At 41.5% G+C, this 16,427-nt stretch overlaps 1 long non-coding RNA gene and 1 pseudogene across 1 annotated transcript in view; one reads left to right on the plus strand and one right to left on the minus strand.

The window, feature by feature from the left end:
• The window catches only part of LOC107518130, a 389,106-nt gene that overhangs the window by 151,975 nt on the left and 220,704 nt on the right, over positions 1–16,427 (plus strand). The gene's annotated exons all lie outside the window — the stretch shown is intronic.
• On the minus strand, positions 11,528–11,646 carry LOC118611201 (annotated as a pseudogene).

A 16,427-nucleotide genomic window follows, 5' to 3' on the forward strand; every position in this document is an offset into this window, starting at 1 on the left:
ACACATAAAGAAACTGAAGCCACAAAAAAGATTAAGTGACTTCAAAGTCACAATAAGTATTAAAGTGACTGAATAATACTTATTGTGAATAATGGTCTATTCCATCATGTGTCAGGCATTTTGTACACTGTTTTGAAAAGCAGGAAACTTGGAGCTTTAGGAAGAAGAGGCACACTAAAATAAAAAGTAGTTTTGTTTTTCCCAACTGCTGGAAAAGAATATTGAATGGCCAGGAATATTTTACAGCCTTTTCTCATTTCCTCTTCTCCCTTCTTCTTTACTTCTTTACCTGCTGGTTTAGAGAATCTAGAATGTTTACCACGTGGCAGTTTAAACAGAGCTCAAAAAATTCAAATTAGGAGAAAACTGGTGCTCAGAGAGGTGGGGGGACTTAGGCAAGGCCACAGACGTCTCTTGGGTCCCAACCCTGTGTTCCTGCTGGGACATCACTGTCTCCAGGAGGAGAGAGGCCCCTTCCACAAAGGTGTGAAGAGATAAAGCCTCTTCGAACTGGCTCCCAGGATGGGAGAGAGAACAGATTATGTGAGGGAAGAGTGTTTTTGGAAAACAATAAAAAAATAAATGTAAAAAAGAAAGACTGGATAGTGACGTTTCCCCTGGAGAAACAAATATAACAGATGATAGATACATTCAGTTCAGTGTAGTGAACATTTGTGGGTTGTGCTTGCGCTTGGCCCTGTGGTTAAAAATGCAGAGTCCTGGGTTCCACTTTTTGAGATTGAAGTTTAGTGCATGGTTTTTCAAACAAAAAGGATCAGCTGGTGACATTTGCTAAACCAATTAAGTGCTCTCCCCTGTGGGTTCTGAGTCAGCATGTCTCATTTGGGCTGGAGACAGAATTCAATGTTGCAGGTAATTCTGAATTTCTAATGCAAGTGGCCCTTGAGCCCTCTTTGAGAAACTAGGGATTGACTTCATTCATTTATACACCATTTGGTTTTCTCTTTTTTGGTTCCTGTCCTCTGACTATCCAAACCGTTTTATGTATGTAGACATGGATTAATAGGATCTTCTAGAAAAATTCAGGGATGGCTACATCCAAAGAAAGATGTGATGTGACAGACCTGGTAGAGTGTTGGGATAAATGTGATTCCCTCTAGGCTTACTTCAGAAGGTTTAAAAAAAAAAATTTTTACTGTCTTTCAGGAAGAATTGTTTTAAGGCCTGGGGGGAAGCAGAAGCCCCTCACTGAAGCTTGACTTGAGCCGTAGTCAGAACACACTCTGGTCTTTAGCTCTGGTTGTGGGGCAATGTGGTTTTAAGAATGTGTGGGATTTATAGCTTGAAATGTGCCAGAAAATCAGGAATTTAAATGCCCCTTGATTTATGCCTACCTACCTCGTCAAAGGCTCTAGAGCTTTATAAGTGTTTGATGTTTGAGTGCAACTCTGAAGGGAGAGTTCCGTTCTACTTTTCAAATGATCATTATTGACAATGGTTCCCCCCAAGAGCTTTAGTGGCTCTCAGCTGTCACCTTTATACTTGGTCCCTCCCTGCTTTGTGAGGTGTTAGAAATTCCATGATTTAAAAAAAAAATTATAATAGGAACATTTTCTGGCTTTTTTTTTTTAAGCCTGCATTTCTGAGACTGGTTACCTGGGAGATGAAGGGTTAAGCATCCTTTAACACCGCTCACATATCTGAGGTGCTTTCTTGTTGAATGCTGAAAGCCTGCTATAGGTCTTGACTAAAGGATAATTCTTTACCCCAGAGGAGACAAATAGAAACACTCATTTGTTGTCTGCATCCGTGGCTGCTCATTGTGGATCCAGGAACATTTGGTACAGAAACCGGGACCCTCCTCTGTTACTGTAAATGGTTTAAATCAATCCCTTTTATGCAGCACTGGGCACAGGAAGCACAATATAGAGTGACTAAAGATGCCATTTAAATTCTTCTCAGGCAAAGGTTAAAAGAGAGGTGGGGGGAGGAGCAGGGAAAGCCAAGATTGGCGAGGTAGCTGTATTCAAATATTTTTGATAGGTTTCTAAGATACAGGTCTCTTTTTTCCAAAACAGATGCATTCATGCTTAAGAAAGAAAACAAATAGGGAAAATGTTAGCCCTTGTGCTGGTGAGCTCATGAGAAATGCCAAAAGAGTTGTTTGTACCCAGCCACAAATATCAGGGTTTCTTTATTGTTGAGCTTTGATGCTCTGAATCAGGCAGAACGTTTCCATGACAACTAATAGATGTTATGTTTATTTACTGAGTGGCAGGGAATGACAGTGTCAGCAACTGACATTTTCGCTTTCTTTCTCCTCTTTTTCTCCCCAGTAAAGATTTGTTTTAGTCGATGAAAATGGCAACAGCGTCTTCCATTTTATTTGTCAGAGCTCTACAGCAAAAGTAAACAGCAGTTTAATTTGATTCAGTTATTCCATGAAGCATCCTTTAAAGGCCCGTTGCTTTATGGGCTTTGGAGAGTGCTTACAGTGGGCAGTTGCTGGTGAGATGATTTGCAGAGCAAAAAGCAAATTTCAGGTTTTATTCACTTGAAAATGATCTAAGAACTGCATTCCGGGCTGTCTAAATTGACATAGGTCTCATTAACATCCTCTAAATTTCACATGACCTTGTTTATGCCGCTACTGATGTGTTCTAAAAGGGTCTATTAAGACTTGTAACAAGACTACGACCTCAGCAGAGAAGGGAGATGGCACCACAGGGTGGGCTGGGACAATTCCTCACTGGCTATAAATAACGACTTGGTCCACCCCGTTATCTGCCTGTGGTGTGTCTGCCCTCTAAATTCCCTGCGGTCAATTTTTAATGCTGAACCGGCTTCCTTGTACTATCCAGCTGGTACGTGCTCAAGGGATGTGAACCAATGTTAGCATTGGCTTTAAGAAAACACAATTAGCAAGGCAAGCTGCCGCCGGGGGCGGGGAGGCGGTGGATATTCGCATGGTGCATGCTGAAGCGGAGAACTGGCTTTCTCTTAGCTTTGTATTATCTGTGCTGTTGCTCTGATTAATTCGAACAAATGAAACTTGAGACACTTCCCGCTTTTAAGACAAAATCTCCATGTGTTTTAGGAAATGAAGTCGATATGTGAGTATCAGGAGGTACTCGAAATGTGATGGCCTGAGGAGCCCTTCCCTGACCCCCCACGTCTCTATCACTTCATTACATTCGTCTGTGGCAGGCACGTTGGTCACACTGGAGTGTAAGCAGCTTGAAAGCAGGGCTCGTGTCTCACTAATCTTTGTGTCCACAGCACCTAGCCCAGTTTCTGGCACAGCAGGCATTGAGGGAAGCTTTGTGGAATAAATGAAAAATGAACGAGGGAATTAATCACAACCCAGCTCCTGAGTAGAACTGGGCATTCTGTCCTCTCGTCATGCTGGCATCACAGCCCCCCTCATGTGTTATTGCCTGTCCCTAGTCTTGCAGAATGAGTGCAGAGTCCACCGAAGGCTGAAAGAGAGCCCAGGTGTCACGGGGGATGTGGTTTTGTTTGCTCGTTTGCTCACACGCCGAAAGAATAATGCAACGGGAAAGGAACAAAGGAAAGGCGCGGATTCTGATGAGATTTTCATCTAGCAACAAGCAGGTTGTGGGAGACAAGGAAGAGCACTGAGGGCCTGGAGCTCGGTTTTCTGTCACTACGTAGATGGCATCTCTGGGTCTCAGTAACCTCACATCTAAAATGAAGGGTTCGAGCCAGATCAGCTCTTCTTAAATTATGTGCTAATGGACACCAATGTCTACAATATATTAATAGCTCTTCTGGAACAACACAAAAGCCACCAAACGACCAATTCTGTCTGAAGCTAAATTGAACAGGAAGACTCAGAGTCCCATGAGTAAACGTACTCCGGGTCCGAGAGGTCTTCGAATACCTGGGACTTCTATGATGGTCAATCAGGAATCTTACAAGAGGAAGCCCGGGGGCAAAACTTACTTTTTTTCCAGCTTTATTTGATAGTTGAACCACTTTGCTCAGCGACATCTCTGGACATCTATGGGACACTGGGGGTTCTAGATTGATAGTTCTTTCCCCAGAGGAAAATAAGTTTGAGGCGATGGGAATTCTGAGGCTTGCTCTTATTTTGTCAAGGCGTTACTTAGTCACTTTTTTTAAAAAAACAAACAAAACAAAACATATCATGTTTCACCAGCAATAGAAAAACAGCAGAGACTTAAAAATTTGAGGCAAAATTATACGTAATCAATAAGAAACAATCTGTACCACTCACTCGTTTACACATATCATATTCGCTGGTAATGGTCAGGTTACCAATTCTCCGTACATGTAGGCCGAGGCGAACCGAACCTTGGAAAACATGTGACCTCTGCAGCATCTTCTATGGCTGTTCAGTCGGAATCCTACCAGAGGAAGCCCATGGGATATCCCAATATGAAGATTGTAAAGGAAGAAGATCTTCTATTGCCACAAGCCTTCCTCATCTCTATTTTAGTTGCACTGGTTTTAGAATCATTATCTACAAGAATGCATAACTGTCTATAGCATAAAAAGTGCCCTGAATATAAAAACATGGAATTCATTGGGCAAGGGGGGAGGAGAGGATGACAACCAGTATTTATTGAATGGCTACTATACATTAAGCATCATGCTGGGCATTCTGCAACTGCTCTGGGAAGTGTTGGTGTCTTTTATGCATGAGAAGACAGGTTCACGGTGACATGAGGGTCATCAGCGAGTAAAGGGCAGAGCCTAGATTCAAATTCTGACAGGCTATGTGAGCTTTTCACTTTATTCTGCCGAGAGAGAGGATGAACAGCTGGAGAGAGTTCATGCTGGCAGCACTTAGCAGCTCCTAACGAAGCCATGGAGGCAAGAGGAGAAGGCATCCTGATCTTCGCGGTCAGGCACAGAGTGAAATAAGATGTGGGGTTTGAGCAGATCTTTGAAGTTGAGGATCTAGAGGCACATTTAGAATCATGATAAAACAAAAAAGCCATACTGCTTCTGATGCTTTGCAGATCTGAGACTATGTGGTGACCTCAAAAAGAAATGAGAGGGCTTAGGGGCCAAGAGGATGGTTATCCCAGCCTCCATAGTCAGGGAGGCATGTCGCAGTCAGTAGAAACTTATGGTCCTCAGGATTTGGCTGCTGTAGACCAAGTATCTGTGTTGCACTCTAACCTCTAATGTGTTGGTATTAGAAGGTGGGGCATTTTGGGAGACGCTTAAGTCATGAGGTGGAGCTCTCATGAATGGAGTTAGTGTCGTTATAAAAGAGACTCCACAGAACTCCCTTGACATTTTTGCCATGTGAGGATATAGAGAAAAGTTGGGTTTCCACGAAATAGGAAGCAAGCTCTTACCAGATGCCAAATCTTTTGGTGCCTTGATCTTGGACTCTCCAGACTCCAGATCTGTGAGGAATAAATCTGTTTTTATAAACCATCTAGTCTAGGTGGGTTTTTTTTGTTTGTTTGTTTTTGTGTTTGTTTTGTTTTGTTGTTGTTATAGCAGCCTCAATGGACTAAGATGGTATTAAAATTATAGACATTCCTGGGCTCCCCGATCTTGCTGCAATGGGCACCTTCTGCTTGAGCTCTCTGGCAGAGTCCATGATCTGGCCTTTGTAGTGGCTTAAATTATAAAGTCTTTATACAGTGGAAAAGAGAGACATTGTAAGGTCATATGGGCAAAATGACAGAATTGTCGGGAAATTTCTGGTAATCATACATTTCTATTTCCTCTGTTGCAATTATTATATTTTAAATTACTCCAAATCTAACCATAGCTGGTCTTCCACTTAATAGAGCTGAGAAGCTCTGGTGAATATTATGGGATTCTCCCACCTACACACACACCCCAGAAATATTGGTTTTATGTTTCCATGTGACAATCTCAGCCATTTCTGGTTATGTCTAATTGCTGTCGCCTAAGCAGCACCTGTTCATTTTTCTTTTACCTCGCTTGTGGGCATTCTTCTGTGGCTTCTAGCTATTCGAGTGTCATTTGAATAATGACACATCAAGTCTTTTAGAAAGTCATATAGCATTTGGAATTCGAAATTTGGGTCACAAACATAATACTTGGAAAATGTTGAGCCTACCCACTTTAACAGGCTTTCTCCCCCACTTTTTTACTGAGTATGCCTACAAATACAAATTAGTCTTAGAGCTTGCTAAATTTTTTTAAATGAGTATTTGGCATTACTTCCAATAGTCGAGGCTTGGAAAATGATTGACATATGACTTTAGGACTACATGAGTTAATTTATAGTTAGTCTCATCCAGGAATTTTTAAACTGTGCCCCATACTGCCTAAGGGGTTGTCTAGATCTGCTACGAGAAATACTGGGCACAGGTCTCCGTCCTACCGCAAACAAGTAGCCCCTCCATTATCTATTTTAGTTATTAAAGTCTGGAAACCACAAATCTAGTGTAATCCCTTTGTTTCAGATGAGAAAAAAGTCTAGAGAAGGCATATCATTTTCTTTCAGGTGGAACGTTAATAGCAAACTCCTGACTGGACTTCACCGTGTTCACTCTCCATCACTTAGTTTTCCCACTCAGCAATAATGTTTATTAAAGATCTGATTTATTTAAGATTCATGGGTCTGAGTCACGGAATTTTAGACCCTGAAAGAACCTTTTTTTTTCCCCCATGATATTGTCCTCAAATGATTTGTTTTGTGCTCAAATTTACTGTCGACAAACTAAAGAAGATGCATAGAGCAGGAGGCTAAGATTGGGCAGGAAAAGGGAAATGGTTAAAATGGTTGTGACTTTTAATAATTTCTATGATCTTCAGTGCATCAAATATTATTTTTGATTTTCAGTCTCACTCTTTTGAGCAGTCTTCTCTGAACTACCTTTCCCAGGTTCCCTTGCCAGGAGATTCCACCAAAGGGGGCACTTGTACATTGAAAGGCCGAAGAAAAGGAGAAGTTTGAGCAGACAGCCTACATAGGATTTCGTTGGTGGCTTAGTTTAGAACATCTTCCTAAGAATAAAATCCACTTCTGTGCTATGGTCCACTGAGATAATTGCCAGTGCATTTCAGGTCTTCTTAAGAATCAACTATGTTTATGCTGCCGAAGCTGAGACCATAAGTAGTGGCTTCCCGATCATTATGTATTTCCTGAAAGTGGCCTTCCTGAGCTATGCTCTGTTGACTTGCCCATAGGTGTATGCCCTTTCATTCCCTGTATTAAACCTCTGCCTGCTTAGAATGTCAAGAGCATTCCTGTTTTCTGTATTGAAGCCTGGTAGTATCAGAAATTGATTTCTTCAAAGGAAGTGGCATTGGGGGATGTAGGCAGGTGGCAGAGAAATTGATATCTGAAGCTGGAAGGAGATAGCTTCAAATGTTTAATTCCCATGATGCTATTTTCATGTGGTGTGGCCAAGGAGAATAATAAACCAAAAGGAGGCTCTGTGGGCAGAGCCAGAGGCCCTGGAGAACAAGGAACTGAGGGGTTCCTCCCTGAGAACAGATCCCATCCTAGTCAAGGGACTTTTCCCACCCCAGGGTCGGGGATCTTTCAGAGCATGGAACTTCAGAATTCTTACATTTTAGTGACTGACCTTAGACTCCCTGATGTCATGGGAGGGTCTATTAAGGCTGTGCTTGATGTGGTTCCCCATTTTGGGGGTGTATATAGTGGTGATGGGGGGTAGGCAGCTTTTCTTTTTCATTCATAGGTTATCAGGTCAAGAAGAGTCTCATTTGGGCCTGATGGGGAAGTCTGGACATCTCCCAGAGATCCAAGACTTGAGCTATGGACTCCATGAGTGGATAGAACTTTGAATTATACTTTTTAGAGAGGCGAATGAGTATTGGAGAAAGAATGAAATGAAAATTTGGTGACTAGAAGGTAAAGTTGGGTCAAGGACTTGTGATACGCTTACTGATCTTATTATTTTTTTCTTGAGTGCAGAGATTTCATTTACTGTTTTCCTTTTCAGTTTGATTGGTGCATCTAATTGTTTTCCTGGACAATAAAGTGTGGGTAAAAATGATGTATAAGTCCCTGTATGATCACTCACTCTTTCAACCCCTCTACAGCAACCATGGTGCCACTGTTGAAAAAGTTAAGATCTCAGGGTAAAAGGAGTCTGGATTTTGGGTCGTTGCTTTAAGTAGAGCCACCCACAAGAGCCTCTTGACCCACATCAGCCTATGACTTAACTGAGAATTAAACCTTTCTAAGGAAAAACTACCAAGATTTTTATTGTTTCTTATGCCAACTGAATCGTGAAGGCATTTAATAACGAAATTAGTACAATTTTTAGGGCTTTTAAAATGGAATCAAGATAAATCAGAATGCCTAATCCCTACCACAGTTAGAAAGTCATGGCCTAATTCTTGGTGTTTTAAAGTAGGGAAGTGCCATGTTTTCATTTAAGTGTGCATTATTAATTTCCTGATAAAGCAGAAGGAAGAAGGCATTCTCTCTATCCCCATACCCACAGATAGACATTTTGCATTTAATGGTGAAGGAATAAGCTTTAGAAAAGAATTTCCTTGACTCTGATGGTCACAAATGAGAAACAAAAGAAGGATGTGTTCACTGGGCTCCCAAGATCAAGGTTCTTGTGCGCTAAGCAGCAGATGGGTACTTCAGGACACTGCAGTCAAGTCCAGACCTGGAGGAATAAGTGTGAGACTGTGAGTTGAGGGGAAGCTGGGAGGAAGGGGTGCAGGAGGTCAGCTGGGGTTAATGATGCAGACCTGAGGGGTACATTTAAAGATGCTACACTCGTCACCCAAAGCCCCCTACTTAATGGTGAGTGATGAAGCACAATAGAACTTCTAGCCTAGGCACGGATTGATGCCTCACCGTTTAAAGAACATAACTTTATGTTTTTCTTAATAATACAGTATTTGTTAACTGTAGAAGGTTTAGGGATTACAGAAAGCATAAAGTATTAAAAAATCAAATCCTTAACCCAGGAAATAATCACTACTATTTTGCTATGATTTTTACTAATTTTTTAAATTAATGTACTCATTCTGTATTTCAAAAACAAAGTTGATGTAATCCTTTAAGTGTACTATGTATTAATTACTATAGGCTATGCTACTGTAACAATAGATCCTCACATCTCAGTGGCTTATAATATCCAAGGTTTCTCATTCGCGACACCTGTCAACTGCAGTCAGCTCCAGCTGTGCTCCAGATCATCTTCATTCCAGAGACCCAAGCTGAAGGAGCAGCCTCTGTTTGGAGCAGTCTCTTGGCAGAGAGGAAGGAGAATATGGCAGATCATGCCCTGACTGTTAAGCTTCTGCTGGAAGTGACATATGACACATGTCATTTCTGCTTTCATTTCATTTAGGAAAGCAAGTCATATGGCAAAGTTTAATATCAGTGGGTAAGAAAACATAATCCTCTCAGGAAGAGACAGCAAATATCTATGAACAATTATATTTATGCCATTTAGCTAATCTGATGTCCCCCATGCCTTTGCAAGTACCAGTATTTATAAAATTATAGTACTGTTGCTTTCTCGGTGTGAGAATTTTGAACATCTTCTTTTGGTACTTGCTTTGTTCTCATCGCCATGGGAAGGAAATCCTGGGGGATGGGTTGGAGACCCTCCACCAGGGGAAATAAATTTATCAGTAAATGGCAACAGTATCTAAAGAAAAATTAGAAGTTTATAGAAGTAAATCCAAAATATAGAAATATTACCAGCAGGAATTTTAAATTACAGTAAATCTTCACTTAATGTCATCAGTACGTTCTTGGAAACTGATGTTAAAGTGAAATAACATATAACAAAACCAGTTTTACTACAGTTTAATTGATATAAACAAGAGTTAAGTTCTTATGGCATTTTTCTGGTCAATAAAACATCACCAAACTTCTAAATGAAGACCCAAAACACTTCTAATATTTAATATTGAAATAGATGTGCCTGTACGTACATTTAAGAAAGATGGCTACAAACAAGATAGTTCTTTCTAACCTGCTTATTCCAGTTCAGGGTCACAGGTTGCTGGAGCCTCTTCTGGCAACTTATGGCACAAACTGGGACCCCACCCTGGACAGGATGCCCTTCCAGCACAGGACCACTCACATCCACACCCACACTCTGACTGGGACAAGTTATGCACACCCATTCACCACACATGCACAGCTGTGGGTTGTGGGGGGGCAGGGAACAAAGTACCCGGAAAAAACCCATGCAGACCTGAGGTGAACATGCAAACTCCACACAGTGTCTCTGACCGAGAATTGATTTTTTTTTATCATTGTCATAATGAAAGGACAATGAATGAAACCAAATTATTGGAGGACTCTCTGTATATCCTCAATTCCGGCGTTATTCAACAGAAATCTTCAACAAATGGTGATTCTTCCTGGCTCCTCCACACTGAGAGAGGGACAGTTTCCTGGCACCGTGGCAGCCCTTTCTAGCAGCTGGTTCATGGGTCCATATGTAACCGGAGCTAGTGTGTGGGTTCAGATGCCCACATCTACCTATCTCTGTCAGCCTCCCACCCTCTGTCTCAAAGGCTCTGCTTAGGAGGTCAGGTTGCAGCTTCGTAAATCGGAAGTCACCTGCTCATTTTCTCGATACCCAGCTGGTTCCTGAATGGTTTAGGAACAGGAGGAAAGTGTCTGTTCTCTAGTCCCCCATGTGCTTCTGGCCCTTGGCTTGTGGGCATCACCTCCCATGCTGAGGACGACATGAAGCTCAGTCACCATCCATTATGTCCTCACTGGGGCCCACAAGCGTCTGCCCAGAGACAGGGGAACATTCATAAAGCTACATGGCACCTTCTGATGCTGTCCTATCCCTGGTTTTCTAATTGGCACACTGAATGCTTGGGCAGAAGAGGCTGGCCTTATTCTACATTCATTCTCTTCCAGTGCATGCACCGAAGGCAAGGCATTTGGAAAGAAAAAAGGACTGTGCTCTGGACAGGAACTCTGGTACCAGCGTAAGAGAGATTCAGTTATTCACAGACAGCAGCAAATCATGCTTTTCCTTATCTTGCAAGTGTGGTTTGACTTCCAAGCACATCCCCAGTGTGTCCCACCTGAGTCCCCCGGCTCAGCTTGTCAGGAGGTCACCTTGGTGTGGAGCTCAGGTTTCATAGCCCACAGCCACCTCTGGCTTTGTACCATGCTTTGTCTTTAGCCCATGTCCCATGTTCGCTGTCCCTGCTGTCTCTTTTCCTAGTCAGCTTCATGGGTTGTTTGCTTCTATTTATATTCAGTAAAGAGAGTACATGTTTTGCATTTAATAAGCCACTGAGCACACAGGGCTCCTTACTGAGCTGGCAAGGCCTCCGTGTTGGCTAGATCCACCGGGCCCTCCTGAAAGCAGTGATTAACTCTCTTGTCTCCCACCGTCTCTGCTGGGCCCTCCTTAAGTGAGCATAGCTCCAGAACACAGCAGTGTCCTTTAGCATTCTATTTGCAATCGAGCCCTCTAAAGATGCAAATTCCGATGTTTTTTTTTTTTATTTTTAATTTTCTAAAAATATACCAGCAAACCAAAGAAAGGCTACCCAAACTGTATGATTCTTTGTAAGACTACAGCAATCTTTTTTTTTTTTTTTTTGGTGCCTACAGCACCCGGTATTCCTAGGTGGTCTCCCACCCAAACACTAACCAGGTCTGACCCTGCTTAGCTTCTCAGATCAGACATGATCAGGCTTGTTCAGGGTAGCATGGCCGTAGCCAATCTGTATGATTCTTGATTTGAACACAAACACCAGAAATGGAGACAGAGTTTTTGTTCATAGTACACATACCCACAAATTTGTCTTTTTTTTTTTTTTCTTTTCAAATGTCTCGCCTTTGGTAAATGCCCTGGAAGAAGAGAATTCTGATAGCACTGTCTGCAAATATGGGCACTTCTTTGGGAGATGATAAATTTGGTGTCAGTGGAGGGAAGGTAGATCTAGAATGGTGTGAATATGGGGTTCAAGGATTAAATAGGGTTAGTGTCAATGAATATTATGATACTTTTCAATCCTGAGAGCCTGTGAATCCATGTGCACTGTGTTGCCTAGTCGAAATGAGCTAAGAAGAAAAAAGCAAAGGGAAAAGCCATTCCTAAGACAAATTATTCCTTTCTCTTAGGTAATGCTCTATTCAGATATCTAAAAAGTAGCCATCTGAATGCCTGGAGTTTATCTTTGGCTGCAAGACAAGCAAATACTGGGCCAGGGATCAGGAGAAAAGGAGAGAGAATAACAACAAAACGACTCCTCGCTAGGCGGGTAGAGGAGGAGACAGCCTCCTGCCTGGCTCTGCGGGGTTCTGAGGCCTGGGACAGCTGTGGGGCCCACCACCTCAGGAGGGAGGGTTTTTTCCATCCCTGGCTTCCTGGCTCCCACCCTCCCTGTATATTTTCTCCAGCTGAGTTCGTTCTTGGCTGGTCTTCATTCAAAGACAAGAAAGCCAGGTGCTGGGGGAGGTGGGGAGCCAGGTGATGGACTGGAAGTTCATCCACCTCTGTGATATTAAAGCTCAGGGGGAAAATGTGAGATAGAGAGCTTAAAGGAGTCTTAATTCCACTTTGCGGAGGGGCCGGTTTTTAAGGGAACAAGATGGTAGCTTAAAGAATGGTTTATTGAAAGTCGGGGATTTTTCTGCTTCTGCCAAAGAAACACATGCCCATGTGTTGGTGGATGCTTGCTGTTAGCTCCTCTTGGGCTGCATGTAGGAGGAACAAATGGCTTTTGTTGCCTGCAAAAGATTTATTAAGCTCGTTGGCCACCCTGTTGGTTAAGGACAGTACTCTAGGACTTGTGTGGAGTCTTTGTAAAAAAGAAAAGATGTGATCTCTTTAACCCTGTTAGTGTTGAGTAGATAGGGAATAAAGCCATCTCTTAAGCTACTGTAAAACATCAAAAGCTAAAGAGCCTACTGATATTACTGATATCACTGGAGAAATGAAGATAAGAGTCTGACCAGTCTGGATAACTCTGTCACTCTCAAAACTCCCCAAATGGCTCTTCTCTGGCCCCCAATTAAGCAGATCTAGTCTTGATCTGCCACCCACTCTGAGTAGTTAACTCTTCCCAATATAAACCTTTGTTCTCTAACTACTCCAGTGGGCATCTCTGCATCTCAAACAGAATACATATCACAGCACCCAATAATCCAGGATCATCCTTGAAAGACTGGGTGGGGGAAACATTATTCTCTAATTTTTTTTCTTTTACAGATATTTTCAGGGAAATAGAGGTAGTGGTTTTATAGCACTGGCCTAAAAAGGTTGAATTACTGATGTAGCAGCAAGTAAAAAAAAAAAATCCTTTGATTGGATTTTAATGTCTCCAATAAACATAAATAAGACAAAAGGATAGAAATTATAGAGAGATATATTTTGGATCAAACAGAATATTTTTTTTTGATAAAAAAGCTGTTCCAAGATAAAATGGACTGACTTGGCTGATAGTGGGCACCCCTCTTCAAGGGGTTCAAGCAAAGGCTAGAAAAGTATTTGTTCATTTCAAAGTGTAAAAAACAGCAGTGAGCATTTTACTTCATTAACTAAAGAGTTTTTAATCTGTGAACCCCTAAACTCGAATGTAGAATTATTTTTACATGCACATTATTGGTGCAAATTGTTTTTCTTTGTTTTTATCACAACCTCTTTTACATGATAAACCAATTAATTAGCTCTCCATGTAAAGAGTTACCCTTTCCATGTAAAGCTTCTAAGTAGGTCTTTATGGCTCCAGTATTAAACATGACTGTTGTGATAAGGATCAACAGACATTTGAGGATAACTTCTACCATGAAAGACAGAAATTAAAATAAAGAGAAGAGACAATAATGCAGGGAGACAAAGAAAAAAAAAGCAACTACAAAAAAAACATGAAATAACATTAATATACCAAGAGATATAAGAAGACATTTCATGAAAAAATGGACTGGGGACTATATAAAAGGAACATTTAGAAGACAAGAAGGAGCTCTTGGAAATTAAAATTATGAGGGCAGACATGAAAATTTTACAAGAGGAATTTGAAGACAAAATTGAGGAAATCTTGAAAAAGTTGAAAGAGAGAACAATGAAAAGGAAAATAGGGGAGAAAAAATGAAGATTATTTCAGGAGATCCAATGTTTGAATAAAAGGGAGACCTATATAAACTAGAGGATGTCACCAAAGAAATTATTCAAGGAAAAATTTCTGGATCCAAAGTACATAAATTTCCAGGTATAAAGCACCTAACAACTATGTTCTTTAATCTATTTTTTAATAGATTTAAAAAATGCCTGTGCCAAGGTAGAGAAGTATAAAATTTCAGAATCCTGAGTTAGGAGATTCTGAATTTCAAGGAAGGAGGGAGGGAGGGTGGGAGGGAATGAAGAAAGGGAGGAAGGAAAGAGAGGGAGGAAAGAAGGAAAGAAGGAAAGAGGAGGGAGGGAGGAAGAAATAAACCAAATGGATCACATGTAAAAGACTGGAAATTAGAGTGTAACTGAACTCTTGAAAAGTAACATTGAGTAAAGAATGGATTAATGTGTATATTTATTTGAAAGGGAAATTATTTTAACCCAGAAATTCATACCCAGCCAAACTATCAGATAGTGGTAGTTGTGGTACGAGGGGTGGGAGTAGTATGAGTGGAGCAGGGACAGGAGAATAGAGGTTTTTTTACACATTCAAGATACTGTGTAAACAATGACAAATGTCCAGACAGTATACACACCAGGGGTGCTAGAACAGTGTTAACTGGGAAAATTCATGGTAACGGCATCAGTAGCAGGTGCGAAGTTCTCCCACTGCCCACCATGCTCTGGGGAGGAATACAGTCTGACAGACCGAGGTGTCAGATTCTGGAGAAGGTATTCAGATACTTGGGCTTTGGGGCTTTTAAACTGCATAATTAGGGAAGCATCAGTATATCAGCTGTGTGAGCAGAGGCCATGGTACAATGGTAATAGCACTTGGAAAAAACTGATATCTAGGCCTCTTCTGCCAAGACACTCTTTTTAAATGGAGATGGCACTAGCCCCTCTTCTGGAATAATCAGGGCTAGGATCCAAGCCTTGAGGTTGCAGCTGTATGAAGAGGCAAGTACTGGTGGACCTTATATCACCGGTATTTGTGGTTAATAAAGCACCAAGCCTTGCCCTGGAATGATTGAAGAATGGGGATCCAAATGTCAGTGATGATCAGAATTGATTGCCTGAAACACCAGCATACCCTCTTCAAATCGAGCTTTGAAAGAAGTCAATACTTTCCAGGAGGTTAGTTTGCAGGATATCGGTCTTGGACGAGATATCCTTTCCCTCTTAGAATTGCTCAAGGAGTTTACTTCACATGCAACCTTTCTGAAAAAAACTACTGGATGATGTGCTCGACCATATTGAGGGAGTAAACCAAGAAAGAGGAAGACACACAATTTAAGAAAAAGGGGATACGCACAGAACTGGCAAAGATAATTACCAGATGACAGTGAAGGGAGCTCTCTAGAAGAACAGCCAGAAACAGCTAGACATTTTCCTACCTGCATCAAAGTTCACAGGAGTGAAAAGGAAAATAAGAGCATGGGTTTGGACTTATTTGTTTTACCATTGGCCATTTGAAAAACAAGTATGTTTTCCTATCTGGAGTCACTAGCCATACATTATTTTTTCTAGCTCTTTTATCACTAACACGGAACAAAATAAGAAAAAACAAAGTGAAATAAAAATTCAGCCATGCATCAGCAGTCTTCTTCCTAGGTCCCCAAAGTTCTTAGGACCTGTCCAGACTTTTGGATTCTTTGCAACCCCACTCCCCAAGAAGAGCCAAGTATCCTTTACAGTTACCTTTCCAAGGAAATCTGGGGAGTATGACCTCAGCAGAAGAGTCAGGTTAGGTAATGTAAGACAGCTGCCTCTCTACCCCTTCAAATCAACTCCTTTCTGTAGTAAAGGTTTGCTACCTTCTGCATGCATTAAACAAAAGGATATTTACACACACACACACACACACACACACACACACACACACACACACACACACACACACACACTCCTGTCCTCAATTGCTGAAGGTCTGATTCAGTGAGTATGAATCGCAGCCCAGTTGCCTGCATTTTTAACTTATAGGTGGTTGAATTATGGCCTCACCTTGGGGACAACAGTCTAGAGACTGAGCTCCCAGAATCCAAAAAAATCCATTTATTATAGAATCCCATGAGCATGCTCCCTTCTCATTAACCCTAACGGCATGGAGCCTGCTCTCAGTGAATAAAGTGGCATTTCTGTAAGAATAATATGGAACTCTCTTACTTGGGGAAAGAGCTTGCAAGCAAGAGAATCACATCTGCCGAGGACTGTTTGTAGTCCTAGGGGAAGCTTCAACAGTATTATGCCACTAGTATATAAATAATTTAGTGACATAAAAGTGATCAAGCAGAATTACAAATAGGATTCCCAGGAGAAATAATTTTGCCTTCAGTCCAAGTAGCCATATAATACTTATTTGATTTTCACAGAGGCTCGATTCTCTTC

Source organism: Rousettus aegyptiacus, unplaced genomic scaffold, assembly GCF_014176215.1.
Source record: "Rousettus aegyptiacus isolate mRouAeg1 unplaced genomic scaffold, mRouAeg1.p scaffold_m13_p_13, whole genome shotgun sequence".
NCBI lineage: Eukaryota > Metazoa > Chordata > Mammalia > Chiroptera > Pteropodidae > Rousettus > Rousettus aegyptiacus.